Here is a 19,164-nt window from a genome sequence, read left to right on the forward strand (position 1 = left end):
ACACACAGAAGCAGGGAAGGCAGTGTGAACATGGAGGCAGAGACTGGGGTGATGCGGCCACAAGCCAAGGAACACCTGCAGCCACCAGAGGCCGGCAAAGGCCAGGAAGGATTCCCCTGACAGCCTCCAGAGAGGGCGGCCCTGCCACACCTTGACTTCAGCCCAGTGATACTGATTTTAGACTTCTGGCCTCCGGAGCTATAAGATAATACACTTGTCTTGTTTTACGCCACCAAGTTGTTGGCAATTTAACACAGCAGCCACAGGAAACTCACACAGAGGCAGAAGGAGAGCTTCGAGACAGTTTAGGAAACTCAAACGGAGGGCAGCTCGAGGAGAGCTCCGAGACAGCTTAGGAGGCAGCTGGGGAAAGGGGGAAGGGGCTGGATTTTTGTTCTTAGTGCTTCTCCATCCCCCTCTCATTCACCTCCTCCTTTCTCCCCTCAAAGCTCCTCAGCCCTTTTAAAATAATTTAACTTGTTGCAGTAAGCAGGTGTCAGCTTTTGTGAAGGTATAAACATGTTTTAAAATCTTGCGGAAGGTCGAGGTTGCAGTGAGCTGTGATCGCACTACTGCACTCCAGCCTAGGCAACAGAGCAAGACCCTGTCTTTAAAAACAAAACAAAACAAACAAAAAAACGAATATATATATATATATATATAACTCAGAGACATTTCCTTTAAAAATAAAATAAATAAAATCTCTGAAGGAGAAACAAGCTTCTGGGCCCATCTCCTCCTCCCTCTCCTCCCTGCCATCTCTCCTCTCCTCAAATGTCCCTGCAATGTGCACCCCGGCCTTGAGGCTGGGAGCAGGGAGGCCTAGGGAGGAAGCTGTACTCCGCCTAGCTCCTGGCTGTCAGCACCCATGGCTGGCAGGATTGCCACAAACTCTGGCGCTCTAAAGGCTGATAAAGCCCCACAGCCTGCACGTCTGGAGCCTGGGCCTCCAGCCCTGATAAGCTGGACCTGTCAGCACCACGGCCACACCTGCTGTAGGCAGTGAGCGCCACCCCCCTCCCCTGGCCACTCCCACTCAGGGCTTCCTGTTCCCTGTGCACAGCCAAGCCCTGGCCGCCAAGCCCTGGCCACCATGCCTAGGCCACCCCTCCCTGGATGAAGAACAAAGTGGAGTGGCCATGGGCAAGCAGATTTGCCCATTAAATTTCATCTCTGCATCCCCCCAACCCCATCCTGCTCTTCAGCACCAGCACTGGGGCTCAGAAGACCTGGGAGATTCAGGATAGGGGTGCTGGAGCCCACCAGGCACACAGTTCCCTGAGGAAGTCACATGGGCCGATCACACGCAGAGCATGAAGTGCTGTCAGCAGCTCCAACACATTCCTGGGATTCTCCAGCCCATCCCATGTGGCCCTGAGGGGAGTGTGCAAGTGCATGGGGCTAAGAGCCTGAGTCATTGTCACGGCCAAGCAGGAAGCAAACTACAAGAGTCTTTGCTCCAGCCAGGATCACCTGTGCCCGCACATAAGTGGGTACATTGTTCTCCATCCCTCGCTCGGGAAGCCGTCATTCATCAAGCCTGGGCTACTTCCCGTGGCGTGAAAAACCTCCACTCACCACAGCCCACCAGGCGGGCTCCAGGTTGGACCCAGTCTGCCGGCCCTGGTAGGAGAGTTAGAAAGCCCTCTTGGAAAAGGTGGGCAGGCAGCCAGGGACAGGCACCCCTAAGAGATCCTCCAGGGCTCTTGCTGGTGAGGGACCCGTTCGCCCTTCTCACCATCCTGGGCTTAGTTGAGCAAACACCTGTTCACACCTACCATGAACTCACCACTGTTGGACAAAGGTGACCCCCAAATGTCCCTGCCCTCAAGGAATGTGTAGTCAAAACAGAGAAAGACCAAACATGTTTTGTCGGGTTTTTTGCTTTGTATTTTATTAATTACAAAGCCCAGATCTCACCAAGTTTCCCACCAAACCTCAGAAATCAGTGGTAGAAAAATAACAAAGTAAGAAGCCCCAAGCCGTATAATACAAACCTGGGGGTTCAAGCTAGAGGGGTGAGGGGTGGGCAGTGGGGGTTTTTTTGTTTTTGTTTTTTTGTTGTTTGAGATGGAGTCTCGCTCTGTCACCCAGGCTGGAGTGCAGTGGCGCCATCTCAGCTCACAGCAAGCTCTGTCTCCTGGGTTCACACCACTCTCCTGCCTCAGCCTCCCGAGTAGCTGGGACAACTGGCGCCCGCCACCACGCCTGGCTAATTTTTCGTATTTTTAGTAGAGACAGGGTTTCACCGTGTTAGCCAGGATGGTCTCGATCTCCTGACCTTGTGATCCGCCTGCCTCAGCCTCCCAAAGCACTGGATTACAGGCGTGAGCCACTGTGCTGGGCCCTTTTTTTTATTACTTTTCTCAAAAAGTAGTAGAAATCATGCCAGGCATGGCAGCTCACACCTGTAATCCCAGCACTTTGGGAAACTGAGGCCAGAGGATCGCGTGAGGCCAGGAGTTTGAGACCAGCCTGGGCAACATAGTGAAACCCCATCTCTAACAAAAAGACAAAAAATTAGCCAGACATGGTGGTATGCACTTGTGGTCCCAGCTATTAGGAGACTGAGGCATGAGAATCACTTAAACCGGGAGGCAGATGTTGTAGTGAGCTGAGATCACGCCACTGCATTCCAGTCTGGGCGACAGAGTGAGACTCTGTCTTAAAAAAACAAAAACAAAAAACAAAAAAAACTCCCACACATGTATATATACATGGTTCTATATATCCTGTATATATAGAAAAGGACGCACAATTAGAGGTAAATCCCTCTCATCGAACTCCCAGTCCCTCAGCTCCCACCTACTCCTGTCCCAGGCATCACTGATCAATTTCTTATGCCTCCTTCATGAATTTTCCTCTATAGCACAAGCACATGCAATTTTTTTTGCATATTTGTACTACTTAAATTATTAAGTTATTTAATTACTAAAGTGTCTTAGAGATAATTCCACATGAACATATTTAGACCTAATAGCATAACCATGTAACATAAATTCCAAACCAGGATGCGTTGGTATGACATGGGTTGTATTAAAAGTCCTGCAATGGATGTACGTAAACCAGAACTGCCCCAGACAAATGTGTCTTAGCAGGAGCTGGGAGAGAGCCAGCCAAGCAAAGCTGATGCAGCTCCATTCAACTCAACACAGCTTTTCTGAATGTGTTTTTTTTTAATTTTAACTTTTTAATTAAAAAAAATAGAAACAGAGTCTTGCCATGCTACCCAGGCTGATCTCAAACTCCTCGACTCAAGCGATCCTCCCTCCTCAGCCTCCCAAAGTGCTGGGATTACAAGCATGAGCCACCGTGCCCATCTGAGTGTTTAACAAACCTAAGCATGTGACAGGGGGACCTGGGGTAGGGAGGGTCAGGCTCTGAGCCCCCACAGGCACTGAGCCATCTCTCCTCATATCCAGGAGACAGTATGGGGGTTCAGAGGGGAACAACTATGCTAGCTTTGGGGAGACGTGTTCGTCATTTTCCTAAGCACTTCCCTCTACCTTTGCTACGGAAACCCCAGCTCACCCTCCAAGCCTGATTCAAGGCCCATCTGCTTGTCAGCTTTGGTCTTGGGGAGGTGTCATGGAGTCAGGCTAAAGAGCAGGGCAGGACAGGGACCTGCTGGGGCTGACCACTGAGCCACGGGCAGCCCTGTGGGTGAGACCGGTGGACATTGTCCCCAAGCCCCATTCCAGCAGTGCACCCTCCCATGGTGTCATCCTTCCGGCCTTCTTTTGTAGACCAAGTCTCCTTTGCCCAGGCAGCCTGTCTGTGACAGGGCACAGCCACCTCCCTGCATTTCTAGGCCCCCATTGTCCAAGAGTGATCAGGGCACTTCCCTCTTGGTTTCCACCTCAACGAGGGCAACGTGTGTCTCTGAGCCCCGGCTTTGTGCCAAGCACTGGTGTTACAACAGTGGGCAGGTTCCATGGAGCTGATGTTCTGATGGGGAGCACCAGCACACAGCAAAAAGGGTCATACCAGAACAGATGGCAATAAGCCTGAGCCTAATGTCCCGGCCTGGGCAGGCCTCTCTAGGGAAGGGACATTTACACTGTCTCACATTACATTGAGTAAGTAGGACTCAGCTGAGCGAGGAGGAGAGGGTGTGAACTTGGTGTGCTGGAAAACAGGAGAGATGGTCACGGGTCTAGGGCTTGGAGTGAGAGCTGGGCAGGGCTGGAATTTGTGGGGCCTTCTAGATGGTGGTAAATTCAGACCCCATCCCAGAGCCATAAGCAGTTGCTAAGGGAATTTAAACAGGAGTATGGGGACAGGATCAAATTTGCCACCCTCCCTCCCCTGGGAAAACACCTTGGGCTAAGAGGAAAGGCAAATGATGAAGACTTGGACTCTAGGCCGGTGCCCTGAGAGGAGAGAGAGGAGTTGCCTCCATCTCCGAGCAGTGGGACTAAGACCCCTTTGGCGCCTCACCCCAGGAAGTCGGCTCTGTAAGGACTTCCCCAGCTTCCTCTGAGGCCAGAGGAGGAGACAAAGAAAGTCTTTGGCTGGGCACAGTGGCTTACACCTGTAATCCCAGTACTTTGGGAGGCCAAGGCACGCAGATCACTTGGGGTCAGGAGTTCGAGGCCAGTCTGGCCAACATGGCGAAACCCCGTCTCTACTAAAAAATACAAAAAATTAGTGGGGTGTGGTGGCGCATGCCTATAATACCAACTACTCAGGAGGCTGAGGCGGAGAATCGCTTGAACCTGGGAGATGGAGGTTACAGTGAGCCGAGATCGTGCCACTGCACCCCAGCCTGGGAGACACAGCAAGACTCTGCCTCAAAAAAAAAGAAAGAAAGTCTTGAGCTTCCCTGTCCCTGGGGGACAGCGGCCTAGGCCCACCTGCGCTGGGGATACCAGGCCCCTCCCTGGTTCATATTTCCCCCCATCCCGCCCTCAGCCTCCAGGAACACCAGCCTCCAAGCCGGCTGCTTCTTCTGCATCCCACCCCCTGACGCACATCCAGAATGGAGCTGAAAGCATAAGAAGCCAAAAGGACAGTCAAAAAAGGAAGGCAGCCTGGAAGGGCAGCAGCACCGGGAACGTGAGGCTCTGTCCGCTTGCCCTTGCGCTGGCTCAGTGCAGACGGGAAGTGGTTGGAGCCAGCTCCAGCATTCTGCAGGTGGGGCTGGTGGGGGGAGAGGTGCCCATGACCACCGGCCATTGGGCGGTCCCATGCGCCCTGCAGGCTGACCTCATTGTCCAGAATTGTGAACGTGCTTCCTGGGGTCACATTCCGTGCTGAAGAGCCCCTCTTCAAGGCCTTGGTTGGCGCCAATGTCTTTTTAGGAACGAGGCCTCTAATTTTAGTGTCCCAGCCTTGACACCTTCTCGAAATAGCTCCCTGTTTTCTCTTGTGTCCCTGGCCCTTCCTTGGAGAAGGTGAACCCCCTGCATCCCCGTGATCTGAGTTGGTGAGCACAGGCCCAAGGCCTTGTATGGGTTTGGGTGGAGGGATCCGAGCTCCTGCCATGTGTTTTGTGTGGCAGGACCCAGAGAACTCACCTCTGGGAGGGCAGCTCACAGCACTCACCTTGGCAGGGGTCCTGCGAGAGCCCACTCCCGTCTCCTCCCTGGGGGTCTGCCGTGCTCAGGCATGGCACAGATGAAAGTGACTCAAATCCAGGTCCCCAACCCCTGGAAATCAAGGCTTCATAGCCGCAGCTCCACCTGTAGGAATCTTGGGTGAGCTGACACCTGCGCCCCAGGAGCTCCTCTCTTCCTTTGGCAGATTCTGTGCTGTTCAGTTACCAATCCTAACAGTGGCCTTTCCTGAACATTTCAATGGTGCCAAGTGCGTCTCTTGCGTGATTTTGTTTAATCCTCTCAGCCACCCTGTGCAGTGGGTGCTATAATTGTCCCCAAGGTCATGGAGCTGCCAAGCGATGGAACCAGAATTTGGTGGGTTTTTTGTTTTTGTTTGTTTGTTTTTTTGAGACAGGTTCTTGCTCTGTCACCCAGGATGCAGTGCAGTGGCACGATCTCTGCTCACTGCAACCTCCACCTCCCGGGTTCAAAGATTGATTCTCCTGCCTCAGCCTCCCGAGTAGCTGGGATTACAGGCATGCACTAACACGCCTGGCTAATTTTTATATTTTCACTAGAGATGGGGTTTCACCACATTGCTCAGGCTGGTCTCGAACTCCTGACCTCAGGTGATCCATCCGCCTCGGCCTAACAAAGTGCCGGGATTACAGGTGTGAGCCACCGAGCCCGGCCTAGAACTGGAATTCGAACACAGGAAATCTGGCTCCCAGCCCTCGGCCTCATGGTACTCATGGTGCTGCCACATAAACATTCTCCTTGCACCAGCCCTCTCTCCACTGCCTCTGTCATAGTCCCTTCCACAGAGTGCTCTGCTCAGATTCTTCTAGGCGTCCTAAGCGAATAGAGCAGAGAGGTTGTGCCACTTGCCTGAAGTCACACAGAAAACTAGGGGCAGATGAAGACACATAACTCTAGAGGGCTGATATCCAGGAAGCATTCTTGGAAGGAGGCTGAAGCTTAGCCAAGAGGTGAGCAAAGACGGTGATCCCAGGCAACAGCCAGGCAGTGTGTTGGGACCTGGGAGGGCTCATCTAGCAGCCTTTTCCTAAACAGACTCATGTTCTCAGCAGCAGAAAAAGCTTTCTAAAGGTGCCACCAGCTGGCCGAGTGGCAGATATCCAGGAAGCTTGATTCGACAGCTCCCAGGGACACTGGCCACTAGGACCCATATTTTGCTGGGAAAGAGACACATTGCAAAGGAGAAAAGCCAGGGTGGGGCCTTCCTGGGCCTCCTCCTGCTGCAGTCAGAGCCCAAATCCCACACCCAGGGGCTCCCTGGAGGGACTGTGAATGGCCAGAGCTCCCTTCAGGGCCCGAGGTCTGGCTCCTCCGATGGGTTCATGCCCTGCAACCTGGGGGCCTGTCCCATTGATCACGATGGGGTGGGAAGGGGGAAGACAGAGACAGGCTGGTGCAGGTGATGGTGGGGAGACCGGGGCGCTGAGCCCCATGGGGCTGGCTCACTCCACTCAGCCAGGGAAGAACACATTAGGGGCTTGGGAAACTCCTTCAAATCCCTAAATTGTCTAGGCTCATCCAAGCAGTTTCAACTATCAGGACAGGAAAATGCAGTTTTTGTCTAAGTGAGTCACAGCCACTCTTCTGAAAGTGCCAGGTGGGTAGGTACACATGCAGGGCCAGGGGGTGCACCAAGAAGAGAGGGGTCATGATTCAGCCAGAAGCGGGTGCCCAGCCTTGGAATGACCAGAGACAGTCATAATAACACCAGGCTTCCCATTTAAATTATGCCAAGGGCCGGGCACGGTGGCTCACGCTTGTAATCCCAGCACTTTGGGAGGCCAAAGTGGGCGGATCACTCGAGGTCAGGAATCCAAGACCAGCCTGGCCAGCATGGTGAAACCCTATCTGTACTTAAAAAAAAAAAAAAATAGCTGGGTATGGTGGCATGCGTCTGTAATCCCAGCTACACGTAAGGCTGAGGCATGAGAATCGCTTGAACCCGGGGGGCAGAGATGGCAGTGAGCCGAGATTGTGCCATTGCACTCCAGCCTGGGAGACAGAGCTAGACTCTGTCTCAAAGAAAAATGAATAAATAAATAAATAAATAAATAAAGCAAGTTGGGGTTGTCAACCCAAACACCTACAAGGGCCAGGTGAGTGGTATAATGAATGAAGCCAGCCAGGTGACAAATTGTGGGGAAAAGAAAGAGAGATCAAATTGTTACGGTGTCTATGCAGAAAAAGGAAGACATAAGAAACTCTATTTTTATCTGTACTAAGAAAAATTGTTCTGCTTTGAGATGCTGTTACTCTGTAACTCTTGTCCCAACCCAACACACAAAAACATGTGCTGTATTGATTCAAGGTTTAAGGGATTTAGGGCTGTGCAGGATGTGTTTTGTTTAAAATGTTTTCAGGCTGGGCGCAGTGGCTCACACCTGTAATCCCAGCACTTTGGGAGGCCGAGGCAGGCTGATCACAAGGTCAGGAGATCGAGACCATCCTGGCTAACACGGTGAAACCCCGTCTCTACTAAATATACAAAAAATTAGCCGGGCGTGGTGGCGGGTGCCTGTAGTCCCAGCTACTCGGGAGGCTGAGGGAGGAGAATGGTGTGAACCCAGGAGGCGAAGCTTGCAGTGGGCCGAGATTTTGCAGGCAGTATGCTTGGTGAAAGTCATCGCCATTCTCCATTCTCTATTAACCAGAGACACAATGCACTGTGGAAAGCCGCAGGGACCTCTGCCCAAGAAAGCCTGGGTATTGTCCAGGCATCCCCCCCACCGAGACAGCCTGAGATGTGGCCTCGTGGGAAGGGAAAGACCTTACAGGCCTCAGCCCGACACTAGGGTCTGCTTGAGGAGAATTGGTGAAAGAGGAAGGCCTACGTACGGTGGAGATAAAAGGAAGGCATCTGTCTCCTGCACGTCCCTGGGAATGGAATGGCCCGGTATAAAACCGACCATACATTCTATTCTGAGGTAGGAGAAAACGGCTATATGGCTGGAGGTGAGACATGATGGCAGCAATACTACTCTGTTACTCTCTATTGCACTGAGATGTTTACGTCAAGTTAAACATAAATCTAGCTTACGTGCACATCCAGGCAGAGCACCTTTCCTTAAACTTATTTATGACACAGATTCCTTTGCTCACACGTTTTCCTACTGACTCTCTCCCCACCATCACCCTATAGTCACACCACATTCCCCCTGCCAAGATGGTAAAGATAGTGATCAATAAATACCGAGGGAACTGAGAGACCGGGGTCGGTGCAGGTCGTCACTTACTGAGCACCGGTCCCCTGGGCCCACTTTTCTTCCTCTATACTTTGTCTCTGTGTCTTATTTCTTTTCTCAGTCTGTCGTCTCCACCTTGCGAGAAATACCCGCAGGTGTGGAGGGGCAGGCCCCCTTCAACAATTAACACCTGACCCTTGGCCTAGGTGTTGAGGACACACCGGGCATTTGGGAGGCTATGGGAACTAGAGAAGGGAGCAGCTCAGTGTGCTTGAGTACTGTCTTGTGGGAATGCCCCTGTATTGTCAGAGACAGAGGGATATCTTTAAAATCTTAGGTAAGTATCTGTTTTTTTAATGTTGGCAAAAATTTTAGAATTTTTTTTACTGTTGAGAGTTTCAAATAAAATGTGTCTGCAACCTGTATTCAGCTGCGGAGAGAGATGGAGAGGTAGCATGTGCTGTGAGATGATGCTTTTCTTGTTTGCAAAGCCCAGTGTCTTGTATAATTGTCACTCTAACTCTGTGAGGCAGACTGGGCAGGTCGGCCGTGCCCATCTGATAGATTAGGAAAACTGAGGCCGAGATGAGCGAAGCACTTTGCAGGTGTCACACAGCAGTGGCAGAGCATGGATTTAAACTCAGTGCTGACAGATGGGGTGGCTCATGCCTATAATCCCAGCGAGGCCAAGGTGGGAGGATTGCTTGAGGCCAGGAATTCAAAACGAGCTTGGGCAACATAGCAAGATCCCATCTGTACAAAAATAAGAAAAAATTTGCCAAGCTATGGTGGTGTGTAACTGTAGTCCCAGCTACTCGAGAGGCTGAGGTGGGAGGATCGCTTGAGCCCAGGAGATGGAGGCTGCAGCAAGCTATAATTGAACCACTGCACTCCAGCCTGGGCAACAGAACAAGACCCTGTCTCAAAAAAAAAAGAAAGAAAAATAAATAAACTCGGGTGTCTCTGATTCCAAAGGTTGCCCTTTCTGCTTTGTTATGTCAAGGCTGTGTAGTGAGCGAGGGAAGGGGTGGGCAGCTCGTGGGACTGGGAGCCACTCTCTGCACTTTTCACCAGGAGAGCTGACCCACCCCCTGTCACCTGAACTCTCAGCACCTAGAGAAAAGCAAACGGTGGAGATAAGGTTGCTGAGGTGCTGATGGGGCATGTGACACGAAGATTTCTGCAGGTCCAAAGACGGCCCCTACCTCTCTGGGGCTGGCCAGTGGAATGCAGAAAAGAAGAGTCCGCCGGGCGTCGGTGATGAACGGATTCCAGCGTCACTCCCAGGAGCTCCAGACTGAGACCTACCCCACCTCAGAGGCCCCCTTCCCCATCCATGGGCTTCCTGTGTCTCACTCAATCTGGTTCCTCACCCTGCATAGGGTCCTCATGTCACTGGAGCTTGCCCACTTCTTGGGGTCCCACAGCTCTGAGATCTCAAACCTCCAGTGGGGGAAGCACAGCCCAGATGCCTCCCATCCTACCCATCCCAGCCGCAGGACAGGAGCAAACCAGTTTGCTGTGGACCCTGCCTTCGAGACCACCTGGCATTCCTGGTCCCCTGAAAGAGGCCTAGGAGAAGCTACTTGGGACCAAAGACAAACCTCCCCAGCTCATCTCCAGCTTCTGAACACCCAGGACACAAACACACATTGGAAACACCTGTTTAGTGTCTCCCCTGGCACAGGACTCCCGGCTTTACTGCCAACCCACTCCCGGGGCTTAATCACTCACTGCCTAGATACAGGTGCCCCAAGCACCAGTTTGTGGGGACAGACTCAGCCTTTCCAAGGGAAGTAAACAGAAATCGCCCACCTGTAGGACTGAGTTCTTGTTGTTTTTTTAAGATGGAGTCTCGCTCTGTCACCCAGGCTGGAGTGCAATGGCACTTTCTCCGCTCACTGCAACCTCCACCTTCCAGTTCAAGCAATTCTCCTGCCTCAGCCTCCCAAGTATCTGGCATTACAGGCACCTGCCACTGTACCAGCTAATTTTTGTGTTTGTATTAGAGACAGGGTTTCACCATGTTGGCCAGGCTGGTCTCGAACTCCTGACCTCGGGTGATCCACTCTCCTCAGTCTCCCAAAGTGCTGGGATTACAGGTGTGAGCCACCTCACCCAGCCAGGACTAAGTTTTGTTCTTTTCTTTTCTTTAGCTTTTTTTAAGAAACAGGGGTCTCACTATGTTGCCCAGGCTGCCCTCGAACTCCTGGGCTCCAGCAATCCTCCAGCCTCAGCCTCCCAAGTAGCTAGGGTTACAGATGTGTGTCACTGTGCCCGGCTTTGTTGTTTTGTTTTTTTAATCCCTGACGCATGGTAACATGATGAGGTTTTACTTGCCAGGCTTTTCCTAGCAAAGCAATTATTTTTTAGGTAGAATTATCCCTCCAGCCTATTGTGAAAGAAGCAGAAGTTACTGGAAAGTTGGAGTGATTGCCCAAGTCCCCAGAGGGAGGGGGCAGCTATTAGTGCAGCTGTCTGTGGGCGTGAGTAGCAGTTTCTGGAACTTTCCTCACCCCACCCTTCAGTCCTGTCTTATTAGAAGCCCAATTCTGTCCTTGTTCGGGAACAGTGTAGCATGAATACAGCCCCATGCTGGGCTCTGACAGCTGACAGGACCACCAACATGAGGCCCATGGATGGTGGAAGGAACCTGCACTCACTGACCACCTATCACGATTTGGTGCTGACCCGTTTAACCCTTATGTTGACCTCACAATAGGCATTATTACCCCATTTTACTGGTAAGCAACCTGAAGCCCAGAGAGACAGAGCAACTTGGCCAAGATCACACAGCCTTTAAGAGGCAGAGCTGAGATTTGAACTGAGGTCTGTGTAATTGCAGTCTATGCCCTGGGCAAAACTCTCAGGAGAGACAGAGTGAGTTGACTCAAACCACCACATACTGGTCCCAAACCAAATGGGGGACAGGCCTCCTGCACAGACAGGAGCACCCACCCAAGGACCAAGATCTCTTCCGAGAGTTCTGTGTCTCACCTACCGGCCTGGGGTGTGGGGTGGGGAAGAACCCAGCCTGGCCTTGGGCTGGGCCACTGCCCTGTCTTCCCACACCTGGTCAGCCTGCTCCTTCCCAAATCAACAAGCATGCTGTGTCGCCCAGGTAAGGAGATAGCCTCCAGCGCCACCTGCTGGAGATGCTGTAGCAGCGCCCTCCAGTGCACCCTGCATCCCCAGAGTATGTCTGGGGAGACTGGGGTGAGATATAACGGGGGACAGGGAGGGGGTCAGTGCATCTCGCAGGCGATTCACTCCTATACTTGACCCCATGAGCAGGGGTGAGTATTCCTCCTTCTAGAACCTCAGAAAGTTGCAGCTGGAAGGCTCAAAGCAGGGAACTGATCTTGCAAGGATGGATGGGTGGATGGGAGGATGGGTGGGTGGATGGGTGCATGGGTGGGTGGAGGGGTGGGTGGATGGGTGCATGGGTGGGTGGAGGGGTGGGTGGATGGGTGCATGGGTGGGTGGAGGGGTGGGTGGATGGGTGCATGGGTGGGTGGAGGGGTGGGTGGATGGGTGCATGGGTGGGTGGAGGGGTGGGTGGATGGGTGCATGGGTGGGTGGAGGGGTGGGTGGATGGGTGCATGGGTGGGTGGAGGGGTGGGTGGATGGGTGGGTGGGTGGATGGATGAATGGGTGAGTGAGTGGATGGATGGATGGATGAATGGATGGATGGATGGGTAGGTGGATGGATAGGTGGATGGGTGGGTGGATGGGTGGGTAGGTGGATGGATGCATGGGTGGGTGAGTGGATGAACGGATGGATGGATGAAAGCATGGATAAAGGCATGTCTTCTGCCAAGGGCCAGACCAGGAGAAAGCCTAGCTAGTTGCTGTGCATGGAAACAAGGCAGTTTTCTGCACAATGTCCTGGCTGTTTGAATTTAGAGAGGAGAACAGAGGAGCCATCTGGGGCATCATGTCATCCCTATTTTCCATCAGCCTGAAATTTTCATACCTATCATTACCATTAGCGAGCGTTGCAACTATAAACCTCCCCATCTTCCTTCTCCCAGCCTTGCTGCTGGCACAGCCTCCAGTCATGGGGAGATGGGGACAGGGCTCACCCTGACCCCAGGAACCTGGCAGGGACAGGCAGTTCAGCTCTGGGGAGGAAAAGGGGCAATCCAGGGCTGTCCCCACAGCTCACATAGACCGAGTGTGTGCTATGTGTCAAATCCTCTGCCCAGCACACTGCAGACATGGTCTCATTGACCCTGGCCGCGACCTATGAGGGAAGAAGGGAGGGAAGTTTATACCCAGAGTGAGGCATCAGTGTCCCCCAGTCCTCTGTCTACATAGAAGTCCCCAGGACCCAGTCCCGCTGACACCTTCTCCTGTGTAGGCCACGAAGGGAGAAGCATCAGGGGCTGATGAAGCAAGCCACTTCCAGAGCCAGACTGCCTGATCTGGTGATCACTGATCAGCAGTGCGATCTCGAGCAAGTCCTCTGAGCCTCAGTTTCCCCTGGGCACAGGCAGAATAACAGCATATGTGAATTCTGACTGGTGGCTGGGACATATGCTTACTGCAGTTAAAAATATATATATATATATATATATAATCAAAAATTTCAGGCCCTGTGCAGTGGCTTATGCCTGTAATCCTAGCACTTTGGGAGGCTGAGGCCAGAGGCTTGCTTGAGGCCAGGAGATGGAGAGCAGCCCGGGCAACAGAGCAAAACCCAAGACGTAATCTCTAAAAAAAAAATTTTAAGCCAGGCATGGTGGCTCATGCCTGTAATTTCAGAACTTTGGGAGGCCGAGGCAGGCAGATCATGAGGTCAGGAGTTCAAGACCAGTCTGACCAACATGGTGAAACCCCATCTCTACTAAAAATACAAAAATGAGCCAGGCGTAGTGGTGCGTGCCTGTAATCCCAGCTACTCAGGAGGCTGAGGCAGGAGAATCGCTTGAACCTGGGAAGCGGAGGTTGCAGTGAGCCACTGCACTCCAGCCTGGGTGGCACAGTGAGACTCTGTCTCAAAAAAAAAATGTTTTAAAGCCGGCCATAGTGGTGCATTCCTATAGTCCCAGCTACTTGGGAGGCTGAGGCGGGAGGGTTGCTGGAGCCCAGGAGTTCAAGGTTACAGTGAGACATGATCTCACCACTGCACTCCAGCCTGGGTGACGAGCAATACCCTGTCTCAAAAAAAAAAAAAAAAAAAAAAAAAAACATGAAAGACAAGAAAATGGTGCAAGAACCCCTGTAAAAATTCATCATTTTGCCATATTTGCTTCACCAAACCTTGTATTGTTGTACTAAGGCATTACACACGTAAAAATGTTTTTATGAAATATTTATATATAAGGTGAACAGCTTGACAAATGTTTACAGGGAATCAGATCATGGAACAGAACATTTCTAGCACCTCTACCAGAAGTCTTCCTCCTGCCTCATCCCAGTCAAAGGGAACCACCAGTCCTGACTTCAATCATCATTGGATAGTTTTGCCTATTCAGGGAATTTATATAAATTAAGATATTCAGTAGGTACGCTTGTCTGCCTGTCTTTTTTTTTTTTTTTTTTTTGACAGAGTCTCACTCTGTCATCCAGGCTGGAGTGCAGTGGTGTGATTATGCCTCATTGCAGCCTCAAGCTATCCTCCCACCTCAGCCTCCCGAGTAGCTGGGACCACAAGCGTGCACCACCATGCCTGGATAATTTTTTATTTTTTTGTAGAGACAGGGTCTCCCTATGTTGCCCAGGCTGATCTTGAACTTCTGGGCTCAAGCAATCTTCCTGCCTCAGCTTCCCAAAGTATTGGGATTACAGGTGTGAGCCACCATACCCAGTCTGTTTTTTGTTTTGTTTTGTTTTGCTTTTGAGTCGGGGTCTCATTCTTTCATCCAAACTGGAGTGCAGTGGTTCAATCACGGCTCACTGCAGCCTCAAACTCCTGGACTCAAGAGATCCTCCTGCCTCAACCTCCCAATATTTTTGTTTTAAACAATTGTCTTTTAAAGAAATTAAGAAAAGATTACAAATTTACCAGGTGGTCAAGATATTTGAAAGAAAAAAAAATAGTCTTTTCCATTTAGCCATGTGTTTACCCTTTCCGGGCTCTCAATTCTTTCACGAACATGTTTCCACCTTACGCCATTTCCTTTCAGACAGGAGCCAGAAGTACTTCCTTTTTTTGCAGAGTTGGGGGGATGGAGTTTTGCTCTTGTCACCCAGGCTGGAGTGCAGTGTCGCGATCTTGGCTCACTGCAACCTCCGCCTCCCTGGTTCAAGTGATTCTCCCGCCTCAGCCTCCTGAGTAGCTGGGATCACAGACATTCACCACCATGCCCAGCTTATTTTTGTATTTTTAGTAGAGACGAGGTTTCACCATGTTGGCTAGGCTAGTCTTGAACTCATGACCTCATGTGATCCACCTGCCTCGGCCTCCCGAAGTGCTAGGATTACAGGCGTGAGCCACCAAGCCCAGCCTGAAGTACTTCCTTTAGCATATCTTGTAATGCAGTTTTTCTAGAGACAATTTTTTTTTTCGAGACGGAGTCTTGCTCTGTCCCCCAGGCTGGAGTGCAGTGGCACGATCTCAGCTCATTGCAACCTCTGCCTCCTGGGTTCAAGCGATTCTCCTGCCTCAGCCTTCCAAGTAACTGGGACTATAGGCGCCCACCATGCCCAGATAATTTTTGTATTTTTAGTAGAGACGGGGTTTCACCATGTTGGCCAGGCTGGTCTCGAACTCCTGACCTCAGGGGATCCGCCCACCTTGGCCTCCCAAAGTGCTGGGATTACAGGCCTGAGCCACTGCGCCCGGCCCCAAGTTTCTTTTTACTAGATTTCCATCAGATTTTTTTTCTAAAATAGAAATACAAAGTAAAAGTGCTTTGCTTTGTTGTGGCTGATGGTGATGAGGTTTAGGAAGTCTTTCTTCCTTCCCCACTTCCTCCTTCACTCCTCTCTCTCTCTCTCAGGTTAGGAGATAAGGAAGCCTACTTATCGTCTAGAAGATGAGCCAGTAGGGGGGGTGTCCTAGTTCAGGTGCTATGACAAAATACCTTAAACTGGATAATTTATAAACAGCAGGAAGTTATTTATTGCTCACAATTCTGGAGGCTGGGAAGTCCAACATCAAGGCATCAGCAAATTTGCTGTCTAGTGAAGGCCTGTTCCTCATAGACGGCACCTTCCCTGTGTCCCCACTTGATGGGAGGGTGAAAGGGACAAACTTGCTCCCTCAAACCTTTTATAAGGACACTGATCCCATCCATGACCCAATCACCTTCCAGAGGCCCCACCTATCAATATCATCACCTTGGAGATTACATTTCAGCCTGTGGATGTGTGAGGGGCCACGACATTCAGACCACAGTGGGAGGGACACGGAGGGTGCTGCTGGGGGACTGCATGGGAGGGGAGCCATCTTTGTGGAGTTGGGGTTCAAAGCCCAGGAGGAGGGCCGTTCATGCGAGGAGGCAGAAGATGAGGCAGATGCGGCTGCAGGTGGGCTGGGAAGGTGAGGGCGTCTGGCCTCTCAAGGAAGCCCCTGGGATGTCGTGGGCTGACATGGTGAGTTGCAGAGGGGGAAGCTGAGGAGAGAGAAGGATTAAAAGGGGTGTTTGTATGTTTGTTTGTTTTTTGAGACGGAGTTTTGTTCTTGTCACCTAGGCTTGAGTGCAATGGTACAGTCTCGGCTCACTGCAACCTCCGCCTCCTGGGTTCAAGTGATTCTCGTGCCTCAGCCTCCCGAGTAGCTGGGATTACAGGCACGCGTCAACACACCAAGCTAATTTTTGTATTTTTAGTAGGGACGGGGTTTCCCCATGTTGGCCAGGCTGGTGTTGAACTCCTGACCTCAGGTGATCCGCCTGCCTCCGCCTCCCAAAGTGCTGGGATTACAGGCGTGAGCCACCGCGCCCTCCAGGAAACTTCTCTGCCGGTTTCTGTGCGGCTCCCAGTCCAGGTTTTCCTCCTGCCTCCCTGAATTTCTCTAATCTCTTTCATAGGCTCCTGCACTGTCCCCTCCTTTTATGCCACCATCCCCCAGGGACCTTCCCTGGCCTTTTCTCTCCTCATTTCACAGCCTTTCTCAGGCCTTCCCCTGCTCAGCCAGTAATGTGTCTCCCAAACTCCTCACTCTCCATATTTCAGGCAGAACAGTTGCCCAACAAAGGTTCTCAATGTAGCCCCCATCAGAATCACATGGAGGATGAGTTCAGACCCAGGGGGCTGGGCCCAATCCCCAGGCCTGCAGTAGGTCTGGAGTGGCTAAAAGTGTAAGAATTTTTTTTTTTTTTTGGAGACAGTCTCTCGTCATGTTGCCCAGGCTGGTCTCGAACCTCTAGTTCAGTCGATCAGCCCACCTCAGCTACCCAAAGTGCTGGGATTACAAGGGTGAGCCACGGAGTCCAGCCAAGATAACTTTTTTTTTACACGTTGAAAAAAATTCTTTACTTATTAGGTGAATTGTGCAATTAAGTTGCAAAAACCGCAATTACTTTTGCACCGACCTAACGGCTCGCCCACTGTAAGTAAAGCAGATAAAGTCAGCCTTTTTCTTCTGGGACCAGACTCTGCTCTGCCCCCCGGTGGTGGCCTCAGGCACAGCGCCAAAACGCATGAACCATTTAAGGTATTTCCTGAAACTGGAGAGTGACTGGTGAGATATTTGCATACCCACAATGCATTGCGCACCAAATAACGTTCGTCTTTAAAATTATTTCCCCTTTTTCCTTCAGCCTATCTTTCCCGAAACCGAGATTGCTGTCCCGGAATTGTCTGAAGGAAAAGGCTGAAGTCAATGGCTCTTTTGGACGGAAAGAAAGTTACCATTAACGTATTGGGAGTAGCTGTTACCTGAAAGCTGAGTGCCGAATGTTCAACACATACTCTGGTTTCTCTTCAGATCGTATAAATCTTTCGCCTTTTACTAAAGATTTCCGTGGAGAGGAACAACTCTGAGTCTTAAACTAATTTTTTGAGGCCTTGCTTTTTCAGCAGGGCTTATTTTAACGTTTTGAAAAAACAGATTTAACGTTAGTAGGCATGCTTAAAGAACTGATTTCAAGCTTTTTTTTTTTTTTTTCGCTTATAGGACTGCGGATTCCAAGTGTCTTACGGATTTTCGCATTGTTAAGGTATGTGTTGCTTGTTTTATTGTGGTTCTGGGCATTTTTAACACTAAAATGTGAAGGTTAGCTTGCTGCTTTTTGACCAAGAAGACTAGGGTTTGTTGGTTAATTACACCAGTAGTCTTTACACCCCAGCTGCTGACCGGCAGAAGGTAACTGGCTGGGCATTACCGCCTGAGGTCGGCCTGCTGTCAGGGCAGCAAGCAAGGCATTAGATTCTCCTAGGAGCGGGAACCCTATTGTGAACTGCTTACACGAGGAATCGAGGTGTGTGCTCCTTTTAACTTGACCGATGACTTGAGGGGGACAGTTTCAACCTGGAACTGCCCATAGGGTATCCACCTTCCCCCGCCCTTAGAAAAACTGACTTCCATGAACCGGGTCCCTTGTGCCAGAAAGGTTGGGAACCGCTGGACTATCCGATCAAATGAAGCAGGGACTCGCGGCGAGCTCCCCCGCTGCTCCCGCCGGCTTCTCCGTGTAGAATCGAAGGTAGTTCCGAGGGCTCTTCTGCCCAGTATCCCGATCGTACCTGGCGCGCAGCTAGTCCTCCCCAGACCCAACCGGTTTGATGAAACCCAAGAGAAAGTGAATTTTCCAGCCACTGCCATTGGCTAGAATTCGTCTCAGCCGCAAGGGAGGCTGGGAAATGCAGTCATGCCTTCAGGTAGCCGTGAGCCCTGCTAGTGATGGGAGATTCTAGGGAGAGGTTGGGGAGGAAAAACTAGCAGGGTCTGTCCTGGTAAAGGAGGGAGGAAATCCATCGCAAAAAATCCTGACCCAGACGCCGGGCGCGGTGGCTCAGGCCTGTAATCCCAGCACTTTGGAGGCCGAGGCGGGCGGATCACCTGAGGGCAGGAGTTCGAGACTGGCCTGGCCAACATGGAGAAACCCCGTCTCTACTAAAAATACAAGAATTAGCCGCGCAGGAGGGCGCATGCCTGTAGTCACGGCTACGTGAAGCTGAGACTCCAAGGAGAATCGCTTGAACCTGAAAGGCGGAGGTTACAGTGAACCGAGATCGCGCCCGCTGCACTCGAGCCTGAGATGCAAAAAAAAAAAAAAAAATTTCCGAACCCTGAAGGAGAAGCAGCCGCCCACAGCGCAGCCCTGCTTATACTGACTCAAAGCCTCATTCAAGCTACGTAGGGAGTTGGAATTATCCGCTTCTCTGCGGACGTCACCTCTGGTCCTTCGGGGCTCAGCAATCAGAAAAAACAATACTTTTTTAAGTGTTAAAAGCGTTTTTTCCCCCAATGGCTTGTTTTAAGTGTATCTACTTTTAACATATTCAAATAG

General features: G+C 51.2%; 1 non-coding gene across 1 annotated transcript; it reads left to right on the forward strand.

Moving 5' to 3' along the window:
- The first annotated feature begins 17,619 nt into the window (after positions 1–17,619).
- On the forward strand, positions 17,620–17,738 carry LOC115833067. The gene has a single exon (XR_004028520.1). It is a non-coding gene; the product is annotated as a U5 spliceosomal RNA (small nuclear RNA).
- Positions 17,739–19,164: the final 1,426 nt, after the last annotated feature.

This window comes from Nomascus leucogenys, chromosome 24 (assembly GCF_006542625.1).
Source record: "Nomascus leucogenys isolate Asia chromosome 24, Asia_NLE_v1, whole genome shotgun sequence".
In the NCBI taxonomy this organism is placed as follows: domain Eukaryota; kingdom Metazoa; phylum Chordata; class Mammalia; order Primates; family Hylobatidae; genus Nomascus; species Nomascus leucogenys.